The sequence below is a fragment of the Schistocerca piceifrons genome, chromosome 3 (genome assembly GCF_021461385.2).
Source record: "Schistocerca piceifrons isolate TAMUIC-IGC-003096 chromosome 3, iqSchPice1.1, whole genome shotgun sequence".
Classification (NCBI taxonomy): domain Eukaryota; kingdom Metazoa; phylum Arthropoda; class Insecta; order Orthoptera; family Acrididae; genus Schistocerca; species Schistocerca piceifrons.
This window is the reverse complement of record NC_060140.1, coordinates 962,022,094-962,038,363: the sequence shown is the minus strand read 5'-3', so window position 1 is coordinate 962,038,363 and position 16,270 is coordinate 962,022,094. Positions and strand designations below refer to the sequence as shown.

At 47.9% G+C, this 16,270-nt stretch overlaps 1 non-coding gene across 1 annotated transcript; it reads right to left on the bottom strand.

Annotated features, from left to right (window-relative positions):
- Positions 1 to 7,636: 7,636 nt before the first annotated feature.
- Positions 7,637 to 7,711, bottom strand: Trnas-cga. Its single transcript has one exon. It is a non-coding gene; the product is annotated as a tRNA-Ser (tRNA).
- Between the last annotated feature and the right edge of the window lie 8,559 nt (positions 7,712 to 16,270).

Here is a 16,270-nt window from a genome sequence, read left to right as displayed (position 1 = left end):
ATGATACTTTCGTCATCTGGCCCCACGGAGAAGAGGAGTTACAGAACTTCCACAAGCACCTTAACCAACAGCATAGGAAAATTCAGTTTACAATGGAAACAGAGAAGAATGGGGTGCTGCCTTTTCTCGACGTGGAAGTTTATCGAAAACCTGATGGTAAACTTGGCCACAAAGTGTACAGGAAACCAACCAATACGGACAGGTACCTTCACGCCTCCTCCCACCATCACCCCACGCAGAAGAAGTCCACCCTGCACACGCTAACGAAGAGAGCGTACAGGATAAGCGACGAAGAACATCTGAAGACAGAACTTGAACGCCTCAGGTCCATCTTCGGAACTAATGGCTATGGGAAGCAGATGATAGACAGCACCATGTCGACAAGGGAGAAGACTAATAGGGAAGAGGAGAAGGAGGCACAGGGCATTGCTGTGTTACCATATGTACAAGGGGTCACCGAACGTATTGGCAAAATTCTGCAAAAAGCCGACATCAAACCAATTTTCCGAAGCAGAAACAAAATATCAGACATGCTCGGTTCTACCACGAATGCAGTTGACAAACTACACACAGCTGGCGTGTATGAAATTGGTTGTGCGTGTGGATTAGTCTACATAGGTGAGACGGGACGTCCGATTAGCACAAGGATCTCGGAACATGAAAGATATATCCGCCTGAAACAACACACTAAGTCAGCAGTGGCGGAACACCGAGACGAGTGCGGGAAACCAATACTTTTTCAAGAAGCCCGCGTCCTGGCGAAACAGCCTCTCACTTTCAAAAGAAAGATTAGAGAGGCGATAGAAATTGCCAAAAGACCCGCCAACATGAATAGAGAGGACGGGTACAAGCTTCCGAGGTCTTGGCTGCCTGCAGTAGCAGGGCTACGGAGCGGCGGCACAGCCGTGGCGGCCCATGCAGACACGCGGAGAGCCGCAGTAGTGGTCGCGAGCACACAAAGCAATGGCACGCCGCAGCCGGCTTCTGGACAGCATGGAAACAGTGTGACGTCACAGCCATCACCTGTTCGCTATTCGTCCGTCTCCTCCAATAGGGTGGATTAATATAAAGACCAATAGAAAACAGCTATTTCAGCCAATGACAGATAATAAAGGAAACACCAATAAAGCATACCTTTCACCCCTCCTCCTCCTCCTTTTACAGCCAATCAAGTAACGACACGGTTTTCTCGTGCAGCTATTTAAGGAATCAAGTGTGTTCATTTAGCAGTTGACGTAATGCCCTGATGAAGGCTAGCTGCAACGCTGGCCGAAACATTGGCGCATTTTAAATTATGACGATGCGGTCTGATACCCTGAAGAATTTTATTGAAGAAGTCAATGGCCGCGGAAGCCTACGCTGACAGTCTTCACTTGCTGGTAGGTGAAATCAAAACTCAACTTTCGGTGAGCCACGGACCTCGTAGCAAAGGGGAACAGCGCCACACTCTCCGACACCGTGTAGAGACCGCCAGCGGGCCCCGGCCAAACTACGCCCCCCCCCCCGAGAATTCCTCGCTGCACCAACTGACCGACTGCTTAGAGCCAGTACGCCGACAGCATTTAAAGTAACTTGTCAGTCAAAATCACACCAACTACACACAGTTTCACGAACCCTTGCACGAAGAACTACACAATGCTAACCGCAGTGACTGTACAATAACAGGGACGAATCACGAGCCGGCACACACAGCCAACCCATAAACGATCGCCGGCCAAATACACGTCCTCCGGCAAGACGATCGACCGACGACCAAGCAAAGTCGTCCCCACTCCAATCATGTGTCAAAAACGGTCGGGCGAGTCATAGCGGTCCAGGCGTCACTGCTGCCGCGCCGCGACTGAACTTGTGCCGCGTGCCAACTCAAAACACTGCCAGGTCCGAACTAACTGCTGGCACGTTCCAACTGACTGGTCGACACTTGACGACCGGGAAGTAACAGCACTCCAGCAGAGATAATACGGCAGGGCCTATATCGATAAGCGCTGCTGCTGCCGCTGACGGGCAGGCAAAGCAGCAGCTCAGTGTCACAAGTAATTGAAACTAACATAACGAGGTGGTAGTATGGCAAAAGCAGGATGTTAAATAAGAGATAACACGAACAAGAGCCACGCACGGCTCAGTTAGATCGTTTGAAAAAATTTCGGCTGAACTTATTTCGGGCTTTAGCCAGCTTTTCGTAGCTATAACTATTTGAGCTTCAGTGATTTCTATTAGGGCTTCGAGCTCAGGTTCTTTCCCCACACAGCTACGACAATTTACAACTACAAGACCGATCGTTTCTACAACTAACGTACTGTGTTTTGCGTGCCCACTTTTAGACGAACACCCATTCTGGGTTTCCCTGAGGCCCTCTAACCTAAATAACCGCCCAGTCCCTTCCACACAGCTCCCGCTACCCGTGTAGCCACCTCCTGTGTGTAGTGGACTCCTGACCTATTAAGCGGAACCCGGAAACCCACCACTCGATGGCGCAAGTCCGGGAATCTACACGGTCACAGAACCGCCACTGATTCACACACTCCACTCGGCTCCGCACCAAACGACAACAGTCGGTTCTATCGACGACGCTGCAGATGTGAGCTCCGTCTTAATCTCGGAAGAAAGACTGGCAGTCTTTACCATTCCCCTTAGCCGCACGAAACCAGACAGAATCTGCTCCGATCCAAAGCGACACACGTCATTGGTACTGACATGAGCCGCCACCTGCAGTTGGCTGCACCCTGTACTCTTCATGGCATCTGGAAGCACCTTTCCACATCCGGAATGACTCCCCCCAGAATGCACACAGAGTGCACACTGGCTTCCTTCCCCTCCTTGGCAGCCATGTTCCTATGGGGCCCCTTTACGCGCCTAACGTTAGAGCTCCTAACTACCAGCAAACCTACCCTCTTGCGGGTCAAGAAGCTTCCTCTAGAATAGGATGAAATGCAGATAACGTCCGAAACCTGTTCATCAATCAAACCGGGGAAGGCCCTATGATCGGCCCCTCAGAAAGTCCTTCGCTGCCTGTCAGACGTTGGAATGATCTCCCACTCGACCACAGGCGAGGGATCAACCTTAGTGCAGGCAGTACCCGGAGCGGCCACAGCAGTGGACCGATCGGGGGACACGTGGGACGCGCTCGACGTCCCTCGCATACTGGCGTCCGACCCCCCACAGTGATGCACCTTGGCAGCGGCCTCAAGCTGTATGATGGAAGCCAACACAGCCTGGAGCTGTGAGCGAAGGCTGCATCTGTACACAACAATCACAGTGCCTATCCATTACTGAACTCACTCCTGTTTGAAGCACGTAAAAATATCTAATAAAAGAATTGTGTGCTGGCCCTATTAGCAGCAGGAACTCACGGTGCACTCTCACTGATGGTCTAACAGATTTTTTGACTGTAATTGCAGAATACCTTATGGTCAACAGAAGTTGCAGTCTAGTGTATTCTCCTATACACTTATAAATTGATCGCTGTACATCGAAGTCGTAATACGTGGTTGGAAAAACAAATTGCAACATCAATGAGGAGTTGTGTGACATAAACGAAAGTCGGTAGGCGCGTTTGTACGTTTGAAAGATGATGTCTGTTCAAACAGCGTGCCAGTTGCATAATACTGGCGCCAGTAGCGCCACTATGAGGATGTAAATTAGCTTTTCTTTAAATACGCGCTGTGACAATTATGAGCGTTAGTTATCTTTGAGACTGGACATGGTTACGTTAGGTAAGAATGCCTTTAAAGCTGGAAGGATACCATTAGCAACAGTTCACTGAGTTTGAACAATGTCGTGCAATAGGGCTACGAGATACAGGATGTTCTCTCTCCGATACTGCGGGAAGACTTGACAGGAATGTAGCCTGTGTACACACTTGCTGTCGTCGGTGGTGACGAGAATGAACGGTCATAAGAAGGCCGGTCTCTGGACAGCCACGTGGCACTATCGAGAAGGAAGAGAGTAGCGTTCGGCTCATGGCTCTGGCCGATCCCGCTGTAGCTGCAGCAGCAATCTAAGCAGCAATTGACACCCCAGTGACACAACGAACCGTTGCAGATCGGTTACTTCAGGGACAGCTCCGAGCCACGTAGCCCGAACAACCACCATTTGCGACTTCATTGGTGTCAAGTGAGAGCTCATTGGAGGACAGCGTTGAAGACTGTCGTATTTTCTGTGAAAGTTGGTTCTGCCTCGGTACCAGTGAAGGTCGTGTGATGCTTAGAACGAGCTCAGTTGAGGGCGTGCATCCAACGTTTCTGTGTGCACCACATGCTGGACCTACATCTGAAGTTATAGTCTGGGAGGTCGAGGTTTCGTATGACAGCAGGCACACTCTCTTGATTATCTCAGGTACCCTGATTGCAAAATTGTACGTCAGTCTGGTGATTCCACCTGTTGTGCCGCCATTCATGAACACCATTCCAGGGGGGGTGTTTTCCAACAGGATAACGCTCAACCACGCTGTTGTAATCCGACATGCTCTACAGATTGTCGACATGTTGCCTCGGCCTGCTCGATCATCAGATGTGTGTCCAATCGAGCATATGTGGGACATCATGGGACAACTCCAGCGTCATCCACAGACAGCATTAAACGTCCCTGCATGGGACTCCATCCCACAAACTGACACCTATACACTGCTTGTATTCAACGTTCTGATGGTTACACCTGTTATTAATGTACCAGCATTTCATGTTTGCAATGGCTTATCTCGGGCAACGGCCTTGCCGCAGTGGATACATCGGTTCCCGTGAGATCACTGAAGTTAAGCGCTGTTGGGCGTGGCTGGCACTTGGATGGGTGTCCATCCAGTCGCCATGCGCCGTTCCCATTTTTTCGGGGTGCACTCAACAGCCTCGTGATGCCAATTGAGGAGCTACTCGACCGAATAGCGGCGGCTTCGGTCCAGAATACCATCATAACGACCGGGAAAGCAGTGTGCTGACCCCACGCCCCTCCTATCCGCATCCTCCACTGAGGATGACACGGCGGTCGGATGGTCCCGGTACGCCACTCGTGGCCTGACGACGGAGTGCTAAATGGCTTATCTCGCATTTGTAGTAACATATGGTCTTGCAATGTTAATCACTTAAATACGTTACTCAGACAAAGACATTCCCCAAATTTCATTACTCTACATTAATAAACTTTTGGCGCTGGGATTTTTTCCCGTCAGTGTAGTTAGATTTCTAGTTCCAGAATTTAAATTCTACTTTTTGCAGAGCACTGTGCAAACCTGTTATCATGATGTTGTTGGTATTACTCACTGTGTATGCCGGCCAGTGTAGCGAAGCGGTTCTACGCGCTTCAGTCTGGAACCGCGCGACCGCTACGGTCGCAGGTTCGAATCCTGCCTCGGGCATGGATGTGTGTGATGTCCTTAGGTTACTTAGGTTTAAGTAGTTCTAGGTTCTAGGAGACTGATGACCTCAGATGTTAAATCCCACAGTGCTCAGAGCCATTTGAGCAATTTTTGCACTGTGTATCTGAGAGCCTCTCTTATTGCTCGTACACATATCCTGTTTCCATGGTGGCACCCAAGTGTCCAGATCCTAATGCTTGGGTAGGTTCCTCTGAATGGAATGAGATACCGCCAAATTCTTTGGGTTTAAAGGCCTTAACTACTAGTATCCTGGTAAATATAATTAATATTTAACATAATAGGGTATCCTAGGTTTAGATCAGTATATCATGATCGTTGTCGGGCACGTGCCCAAAATGTACCGAATGACATTTAGCTCCTCGGTGGTAGAAGTGGAGCGGCCCCTGCTTCAGTGCAGACGCTTTGTAACCAGTACGCCCTTGGGTGAGCGACTCGGCACCCGGTCGCTGCACCGCACGGCGGAGCGTCCCCCACCAACACCCACACCCGTGATGCCCTTGCATCGGCTTTACCATGCGAGCTGCGTCCAGAGGCGAGCGCCACGCCGTCCGTGGTCCGAGGTGAATGCGCAATGGCGGCCGCTGCTCGCCGCCGTATTGTCCTCCGCCGGGTTGCCGGAAGAGGACCGCTCGGCCTCGCGCCGCATCAGAGTTCCACGTTAATAATGTAGCCCGTGTCACCCACCCGTCGGCGCCTATCTCGGCCGACGCTCTTTATTATTCCCGGCCGCAGCGCGTGACTCGAGAGCTACACCAGTACCGGTGCACTGCTGACAATGTGGAGGAACTCGTGCTATCCTTTCTCCAGGGCCAGCAACTGCAGCAGTACAAGCACACGCACAAACGGTTTGTGACCATACTCACTTATGTCAGCGTTCCCTGAATCTCTGTTTCGCCTAAATTCTACAATTCCCTTGACATCCTGGAAAGACACGCATCCGCCTCCCCTTCCGCATCAGCCTACCTTCCACAAGTCACATTTTTTACCAACTTATTCACTTCCCACACCTTCTTCTATTCCTAGAGCACCTTTCGATCCAATACATAAGCGCGAACAGTTACTTTTAAAATTAGGGCAACCAGAGCTGAAGTCATTATACACCACTGATTGACCAATTCATACAGTATAAAGGAGCCTTATATACAGATGTTAGAACTGCTAAAATGTAAAAAATGAAAAGTCCACAGTGCGCAGTTGTTGATTTGACACTCACACAATCGGTTTTAAAACTTTTAAGTTGCATCTTCAAATGTATATCCACACTGAAATTTTTTAAAAATTAATGCTTCGATAATAGGGAAATGAAATGATCTGAGATATCTTAAAATACTGGGTGGACAAACTTAAATAACAAAGAAAACTTATGCATCTAGTAATGAAACTGGTTTGGACCAAATACACTCCAACAAAGAATGGGCCTATTCGTATAGAAATTTATAATTTCACACAAAAATATGCGATGGCAGATCATATAGGGAGCTGTTACAGAAAGCCGTAGAATAACAGTTGGCGTGGCTAGGCAAAGTCCTCAGACTTCTTCATTTGCTAAAACCATTGTCAGTGATGAATGTCGAGTCTATAAAATCGAAGGAATGGAATTAGGAATCAAAAACTGATCCCTCACTAAAAAACAGTGCAGCAGTGACTAAAGCGAAAAAGAGATGCAGACAGTCCCTATTGAACATGGAACAACTGCCAGAAATAGGACTAACCTGTGTTAAAATCAAGAACTTGTAGTGTCGTGCGGTTGGGAGGAAAGAACTAATCATTAAGGATGAACACACTTTATTTAACTAAAACGCCTTCTTGTCATGCACTAATTTCCAAACTCAAGAACAATAAGGAACATAATAATTCTTATGGTGGCAAAATCCACTTAGTCACGTTAGTTCCAATTGGTGGATCTCTGCCACATGGCTTTTCGTGAAGTATTGCCGCAATGAAACTTCCCGGCAGATTAAAACTGTGTGCCGGACCGGGACTCGAACACGGGACCTATGCCTTTCGCGAGCAAGTGCTCTACCAACTGAGCTACCCAAGCACGACTCACGCCCCGTCCTCACAGCTTTACTTCTGCCAGTACCTCCTCTCCTACCTTCCAAACTTTACAGAAGCTCGTCTGCGAACCTTGCAGAACTAGCACTCCTGAAAGAAAGGATATTGCGGAGACATGGCTTAGCCACAGTCTGGGGGATGTTTCCAGAATGAGATTTTCACTCTGCAGCGGAGTGTGCGCTGATATGAAACTTCCTGGCAGATTAAAACTGTGTGCCGGGCCGAGACTCGAACTCGGGACCTTTGCCTTTCGCGGGCAAGTGCTCTACCAACTGAGCTACCCAAGCACGACTCACCCCCCCTCCTCACAGCTTTGCTTCTGCCAGTACCTCGGGGGAGGTAGGAGACGAGGTACTGGCAGAAGTAAAGCTGTGAGGACGGGGCGTGAGTCGTGCTTGGATAGCTCAGTTGGTAGAGCCCTTGCCCGCGAAAGGCAAAGGTCCCGAGTTCGAGTCTCGGCCCGGCACACAGTTTTAATCTGCCAGGAAGTTTCATATCTGCGCACACTTCGCTGCAGAGTGAAAATTTCATTCATATTGCCGCAATGTTTGGATCTGAGCTGTTGAAGGGAGGTCGGCAGCCAAACTTGCTTGTCTGTTGTGTGGGCCCTCTAACTGATAAGGGGCGGCTACGACATTTCTCTCCCTGGGAAAGGAATGCGGGGGTGTACTGGTCCACATCCATAGTTTCGTGGCCGTGAGGGCCTGGAGGCGACGATGCAGCGGGGGCAGCTGGTGGCCGAGGCAGTGGCTGAGGTGGAGGTTTCGTCACAGGGCGGCTCCCCTGTGGCATCGTGGTCCACCATGTGGGGGCCGAGCTGGTTGAGGCGCCGGCAGGTGGCGGAACCATCGGCCCACCGGAGAGATACCATCGTCCAGCCGCAGGGCTTGGTGATGACGGCAGGCGCCCAGCGCGCCTGTGGATGAGAGAAGATGCACGACCAGACCTCCTGCTTGACATGGAAGGAGTGCACTGCAGTGCAGGCAGAAGAGTGAGAAGCCTCGGGAACAAGGACAGATAAGGGAGAGAAGAATGGTCGAACAGGAAGTATCTCTGCTGCTCTTTTACCAGAAAGTCATGTGGCATGGTATGTGGCCCAAAAAAAGAAGCACAACCTCCTCCAACGGCTAACGGCTCAGCAGCTTATCTTGTTGGGTCTTGAACGTCTGCACAAAATGTTCTGCCCAGGTGTTTGATGCAGGGTGAAATGGTGCAGTGTGGATCAAGGAAATGCCATTATCAGCAGGGAATTGCTTAAACTCTGCCGAAGTAGACTGTGGACCATTACCTGTAACGATAATTTTGGGTAAGCCCTAGACAGCAAAAAGATGCTGAAAAATTTTGGTGGTCTCAGCAGAAGTGGTGAGTGGTCTTCATCAAGAGGGATATGTAAGGGTATCCCGACCTAGACTAGATCAGGATAAGTCACTCGGATCCATGAAATGGCCCTGCGAATTCCAAGTGGAGACGTTCCCACAGAGCAGCTGCATCTGGTCATAAAAAATCCTGGCACGGGGGCGCTGTCTGACGTGTTTGGCACATGGCAGGCCCGCACAAGGGAGGCAATGTCTCTATCCAATCTGCGTCCAAAAAAGGTGTCAGCGGGCAGGCTGTATGGTGCGGACGCTTGGCCAATGGCCAGCATGGAGAAGGTCGAGGACACAGTGGTGCAATGTATGTGGTATCACCACCCAGGGAACGTCCGAATCACAATGCAAAAGGATGACGCCACTGCGGAGAAAGAGACTGTGCCAATGATCTCAAAAATGCTGGACTTGCGCATAGCAGGCGCTACAACGGCTGTTCGGCAAACCCGCAAAGATTTGGCGGCGGAGAGCTTGCAGTGTTTCAGCGGTGGCCCATAGAACCGTATTGGCCTCTAACGGAAGCGTGTCCAGAGCTGCGACCACGTTCGGTTGCACATGAGGAGACATCAAACTTATGGTCCGCTTCGGCAGGCAGCTGGGAAAGGAATCAGACGTGCAATAGACAATATCAAACTCGAACGTCGACAGGAAGCGCCCAACGCTGGAGGCGGCACAGTTGTAACCTCCCCACAAAATATAAAATAATATTATGAATAATATTCACATTTAGTGTAACCTCAAAACAGAAAAATTCCTAAACCTCTCAACAGTAAAAAATATGTCGTTCACATTCTGTATAACCTACCAACAGGAAAATTGCGTAACCTATCAATAATAAAATGTGACTAATCTCTCAATAATAAAAAAATGTGACTCACTTATAACCTTTCAATAACTGACTGTGGATTTAAACTGGTAAATTTTAGATGTCAGCAGTGCTGCGTCATGGCCCTGAAAGATCATTCTGAATAAATAGAAAATTCTTACCTCAATAAGGTCGCCAGATAACGCATGTATATCTGCTCCGATAAGAAATTTTTCTGGCACAGCCGAGTGCAATGCTGGCCGATAGATTTGTCATGTATAAAAAGAACAACTGATTTTTCTTTGCAATAATCGGGATGACGATGGATTGGAGAAATTAGTAAATTCTTTAAATTGAGATGATTGATTGTCAAAAGTTACTTTTTTATAGGAAAGATTATTATTAAGAGATTCTTTAGACACATTTACATGGGACTTGATATAACAATACTACATATGCGCGAGGCTGCTTTCGCCTTATACTACAACGCTCAGGCTCCGCCATCGCTAAACCACGACCGGCCCAGCCAACTCGATACACACGACTGCTCGCTAGCAACTACTTACTCCTACAGCTACACAGTTCCTACTGCAGCCAACACTGCTCTCTGGTCTGAGATTCTCTTAAAGCTTACATATCGCAGGCAGCGCGTGAGCAATCCATCGAAATTACATCTGCTCGAGTGCGCTAACAACAAATTTCTTAATCATGGACCTCTTACACAGTGTCTGGGTGGACACTGTGGCACCTGGTTGAACCGAAGAAACCAAAGGTTTGTGGTCGGTCTGCAAAGTGAAATGAAGACCATACACGAAATCGTAGAATTTCGTAAGGGTGAAATCCGGCGCCAAAGCTTCCTTTTCAATTTGGCTATATTTGGTTTGATCGCCAGTTAATTCTTTTGGATGCGAAGCCCACAACCCTCTCATTGCCGTTTACCACTTGCTAGAGGACAGCACCCATGCTATGGAAGATGAGGGGCAGAGAAGGGCGCTAAGTGGCCAGACAAGCAGGCGAGGAGAGAGCCATCTTGAGACTCGTGACAGCCTGCTCACACGCCGCGTCCCAAACTCACCGCACTCCCTCGCGCAACAATGCGGTCAGTGGCGCTGAAATCTCGGTGGCGCAGGGTATAAAATGCCAATAATAGTTCATTTGACTGAGGGCAGTTTGCAGTTGCTTCACGTTGGTGGGAAGAGGCAGGTTTAGAATCACCTGAACGTACTCCTTAGAGACGTGTAGTCCGCGGGCAACACAGGTTAGCTTCGGAAAAAACCTGAAAGAGCCTATCCAGCTTGTCTGCGAGGTCCACCACGGACGAGCCACTGACGATGACGTCGTCCAGATAATTTGCTGCAGATTTCATCTACATCTACATCTACATCCATACTCCGCAAGCCACCTGACGGTGTCTGGCGGAGGGTACCTTGAGTACCTCTATCGGTTCTCCCTTCTATTCCATTCTCGTATTGTTCGTGGAAAGAAGGATTGTCGGTATGCCTCTGTGTGGGCTCTAATCTCTCTGATTTTATCCTCATGGTCTCTTCGCGAGATATACGTAGGAGAGAGCAATATACTGCTTGACTCTTCGGTGAAGGTATGTTCTCGAAACTTGGACAAAAGCCCGTACTGAACTACTGAGCGTCTCTGCTGCAGAGTCTTCCACTGGAGTTTATCTATCATCTCCGTAACGCTTTCGCGATTACTAGATGATCCTGTAACGAAGCGCGCTGCTCTCCGTTGGATCTTCTCTATATCTTCTATCAACCCTATCTGGTACGGATCCCACACTGCTGAGCAGTATTCAAGCAGTGGGCGAACAATCCTACTGTAACCTACTTCCTTTGTTTTCGGATTGCATTTCCTTAGGATTCTTCCAATGAATCTCAGTCTGGCATCTGCTTTACCGACGATCAACATTATATGATCATTCCATTTTAAATCACTCCTAATGCGTACTCCCAGATAATTTATGGTATTAACTGCTTCCAGTTGCTGACCTGCTATTTTGTAGCTAAATGACAAAGGATCTATCTTTCTGTGTATTCGCAGCACATTACACTTGTCTACATTGAGATTCAATTGCCATTCCCTGCACCATGCGTCAATTCGCTGCAGATCCTCCTGCATTTCAGTACAATTTTCCATTGTTACAACCTCTCGATACACCACAGCATCATCCGCAAAAAGCCTCAGTGAACTTCCGATGTCATCCACAAGGTCATTTATAGCAACGGTCCTACGACACTCCCCTGCGGCACACCTGACATCACCCTTACTTCGGAAGACTTCTCTCCATTAAGAATGACATGCTGCGTCCTGTTATCTAGGAACTCCTCAATCCAATCACACAATTGGTCTGATAGTCACCTGGTCTGATAGGCACCTGGTCTGTGAGCTGTTCCAAATACAGTTGAAAAATGGTGGGGACACTGGCAGTGCCAAACGGGAGGCGGTTGTACCGGTAAAGGCCACACTGTATATTGATGACTAGGATCTGCTGCGATCCCTCATCCAACAGCAGGTGCAAATAAGCATTATGCAAGTCAATTTTGGTGAAAACGATTGAGCCCGCAAGACGTGTACGCATGTCATCCACCGATGGAACAGGATATGCATCGATGACGGAGTGATAATTTACCGGGACCTTAAAATCGCTGCAGATGCGTTAAGCACTGTCCACCTTCTCGACTAACACGATAGGCGTCGCACAGCGACAATGCGCGGAGGGAGAAGGGATGTCTTTGTCTTGTAAGCGGCGAAGATCAGCCTGGAGCCTGTCTCAGAGAGCAAATGGGACTGGGCGGGCCTTAAAGAAACGAGGGATAGCAGAGGGAAGAAGCTGAACACATCTCTGGTGTGGAGGATGAGAACAATGTTTCTTATTTGCTGAGCAACGGAGCGAGGAGGGTATCCAAGGAGGGGATCGAAACCGCCTGTACCTCGTCCTGCACTGACAAACCCAGACGACCAAAAATATCCAAATCCAGAAGTATTTTAAACATAGCTGCACAGCAGCAACGGTTCCACATAATAAGATTATAAACAGCCGACCAGTTGCAATGGATAGAGAATTCTTTACCTAGGTTTCCACAAATTTAAATTTGTCTTCTTCAGAAGGTGGCCTAAGGACAATGAACATCATAGCTTACATTAGAAAGGTATGAAACTTAAGTCAAGAATAGATTTTAACACAAATTAGAGAGCTCTTGCATTACAAAAATATGAGAACGACGACTGGTACTTACAATTTTACATTGCTATGGGCTGATGTATCATAGCCGTTTTTACAAATGTCTGCATAGATCCATTTATCAAAATTAAAATATAGCCCTAAAAATAGGGTTTGTCACGTAAATATAAACTAGTACATGGATGCTACAGAGCTCACAACCGACTGAGTGTAATCGGCCAGCGTAGTTACTCTGAAAACAGGGCAGGTGGCGCTCATGGGGCGAACCATGTGCCGATTGGCGTACAAAAGCAACGTGTAAATTATCAGTGTTAATAACGTCCTTAGATAAAGTAACAATAAAAAGAAGGAAAGCGTTTAACACTCCCATTATAACAGTATGGCAGCCTTGGTACAATTAATGTAGTTATACATCAAAAAGGCAGGTGGCGCTTACGCCGAGAGAGTTACGTACAGTGGTATATACAGCCAGAATATAAAAATTACATTACGATATTAGTGAAGCCCACACATGGTATATATGTCAGAACTTTAAAATTGACAATAATGGCTCTTAAGACAGAATTACTAACCCTGGTCCACCATCCAGTTAATACACATTCGCAGGGAACCAACATTTTAGAGCCAGACAAAATCACATAAGGGCCGATGTAGTGGCAGCCATACATCGTGAGAAAACCACATTACATAAAGGGTAGTGAGCTTAAAGATTTGAAAGTCCGTCATAGCTTCCTGAGAAAATAGACCACTGAGGTTACCAGCATTAATGTTATACCATAAACAGTACAGGTTTAAAGCCTTCGAAAAATTGTCTACAAGCAAGGTTCAACTGGTCGTTCAGTATATTACCGTCTTTGAGCTCTGGATGTTCAAAAATTTGTAACTCTTCCCACACATCTAGTCTACGCCCTTTGTCCAGAAGGTTAGTAGCGCCGGGGGAACCGACCACCAAGGAATGAGTGGTGAAGGAACCACCATTGTAGGAGATTTGTGTGGAAAAAGCGCCGTCAACTGGTCAACTGATATATGGTGATTACTGAAACTATGCAAGTCGCGAGTGTACGGAGACACAGCTGGCGAGCCAAAGCGTTGGTATGTGGCACCATGCACCACAAAAACGGAAGAAGATAGCGTGTGAGTTGTAAGACCACAGGAACGTGTGTGACCTCCAAGGTAAGGTGGAAACTGGCTCCAGACTGGGGAATGATGGAGAATACTTGTCAATCAATGGAATATGAGGCTTCCAGATCCTCTGGTGACGATTCGTGATCAGTCTGTGCGTCTGCAAGAAGTGTGGCGGCATCTACACGATGTTTCAACGGCGATATGGCGTGTTCGGCTGCAAGCCGTGCATCTCGCTCGTCGGTGGGGGCACTCCCATCGTTGGTGTCTACATCTACATCTACATCTACATTTATACTCCGCAAGCCACCCAATGGTGTGTGGCGGAGGGCACTTTACGTGTCATTGTCATTAACTCCCTTTCCTGTTCCAGTCGCGTATGGTTCGCGGGAAGAACGACTGTCTGAAAGCCTCCGTGCGCGCTCTAATCTCTCTAATTTTACATTCGTGATCTCCTCGGGCGGTATAAGTAGGGGGAAGCAATATATTCGATACCTCATCCAGAAACGCACCCTCTCGAAACCTGGACAGCAAGCTACACCGCGATGCAGAGCGCCTCTCTTGCAGAGTCTGCCACTTGAGTTTGTTAAACATCTCCGTAACGCTATCACGGTTACCAAATAACCCTGTGATGAAACGCGCCGCTCTTCTTTGGATCTTCTCTATCTCCTCCGTGAACCCGACCTGATACGGATCCCACACTGATGAGCAATACTCAAGTATAGGTCGAACGAGTGTTTTGTAAGCCACCTCCTTTGTTGATGGACTACATTTTCTACGGACTCTCCCAATGAATCTCAACCTGGTACCCGCCTTACCAACAGTTAATTTTATATGATCATTCCACTTCAAATCGTTCCGCACGCATACTCCCAGATATTTTACAGAAGTAACTGGCTACCAGTGTTTGTTCCGCTATCATATAATCATACAATAAAGGATCCTTCTTTCTATCTATTCGCAATACATTACCTTTGTCTATGTTAAGGGACAGTTGCCACTCCCTGCACCAAGTGCCTATCCGCTGCAGATCTTCCTGTATTTCGCTACAATTTTCTAGTGCTGCAACGTCTCTGTATACTACAGCATCATCCGCGAAAAGCCGGATGGGACTTCCGACACTATCTACTAGGTCATTTATATATATTGTGAAAAGCAATGCTCCCACAACACTCCCCTGTGGCACGCCAGAGGTTACTTTAACCCCTGTAGACGTCTCTCCAATGAGAACAACATGCTGTGTTCTATTTGCTGAAAACTCTTCAATCCAGCCACACAGCTGGTCTGATATTCCGTAGACTCTTACTTTGTTTATCAGGCGACAGTGCGGAACTGTATCGAACGCCTTCCGGAAGTCAGGGAAAATAGCATCTACCTGGGAGCCTGTATCTAATATTTTCTGGGTCTCATGAACAAATAAAGCGAGTTGGGTCTCACATGATCGCTGTTTCCGGAATCCATGTTGATTCCTACATAGTAGATTCTGGGTTTCCAAAAACGACATGATACTAGAGCAAAAAACATGTTCTAAAATTCTACAACAGATCGACGTCAGAGATATAGGTCTATAGTTTTGCGCATCTGCTCGACGACCCTTCTTGAAAACTGGGACTACCTGTGCTCTTTTCCAATCATTTGGAACCTTCCGTTCCTCTAGAGACTTGCGGTACACGGCTGTTAGAAGGGGGGCGAGTTCTTTCGCGTACTCTGTGTAGAATCGAATTGGTATCCCGTCATGTCCAGTGGACTTTCCTCTGTTGAGTGATTCCAGTTGCTTTTCTATTCCTATTGAGTCCGGAAACAGTCCGGACATGATGGAAAACATGCGGAAAACGTTCTGTCATGGGTTGTACCAGCGGACCGGCGAGACTGCTGCTAGGCGCGAGGCAACCGGCGAGCAGCGACCACAGCCAGATCAAGACGTGGCGGTTGTACCCGTAGAGACTGTTCAAACGCACGAATGATCGCCAGACACGTGTCGAGTGACCGGTCCTGTAACTGAAAAATATCAGCCCGAAGAATCACCACCCCGTCGCCAATCAACGAAGAGGCATAAGACTGCTAGCAGGCAACGCTGGCGCACCGAAATTTACAATCGCGGGAAAGACCCTGGATCATGGTAATCTATTCCTGATATGTCTGACCTGAAGACTTCTCACAAGAAAAGAAAGTCTGATGGGTGGAGCTGATGTGTATTTGTGCGTCAAAGTACTCAAAAGGGCAGCCCTTAATATGTGTAAACGAGAGATCTGGAGGTGACTCAGGTAGTTCAGTTGTTCAATTTAACGATACACGTGTGGTGGCAAAAGTCAAATAAAAGTTACAAGACAATGAAAAGAAATAATAACAACCAAAATTAC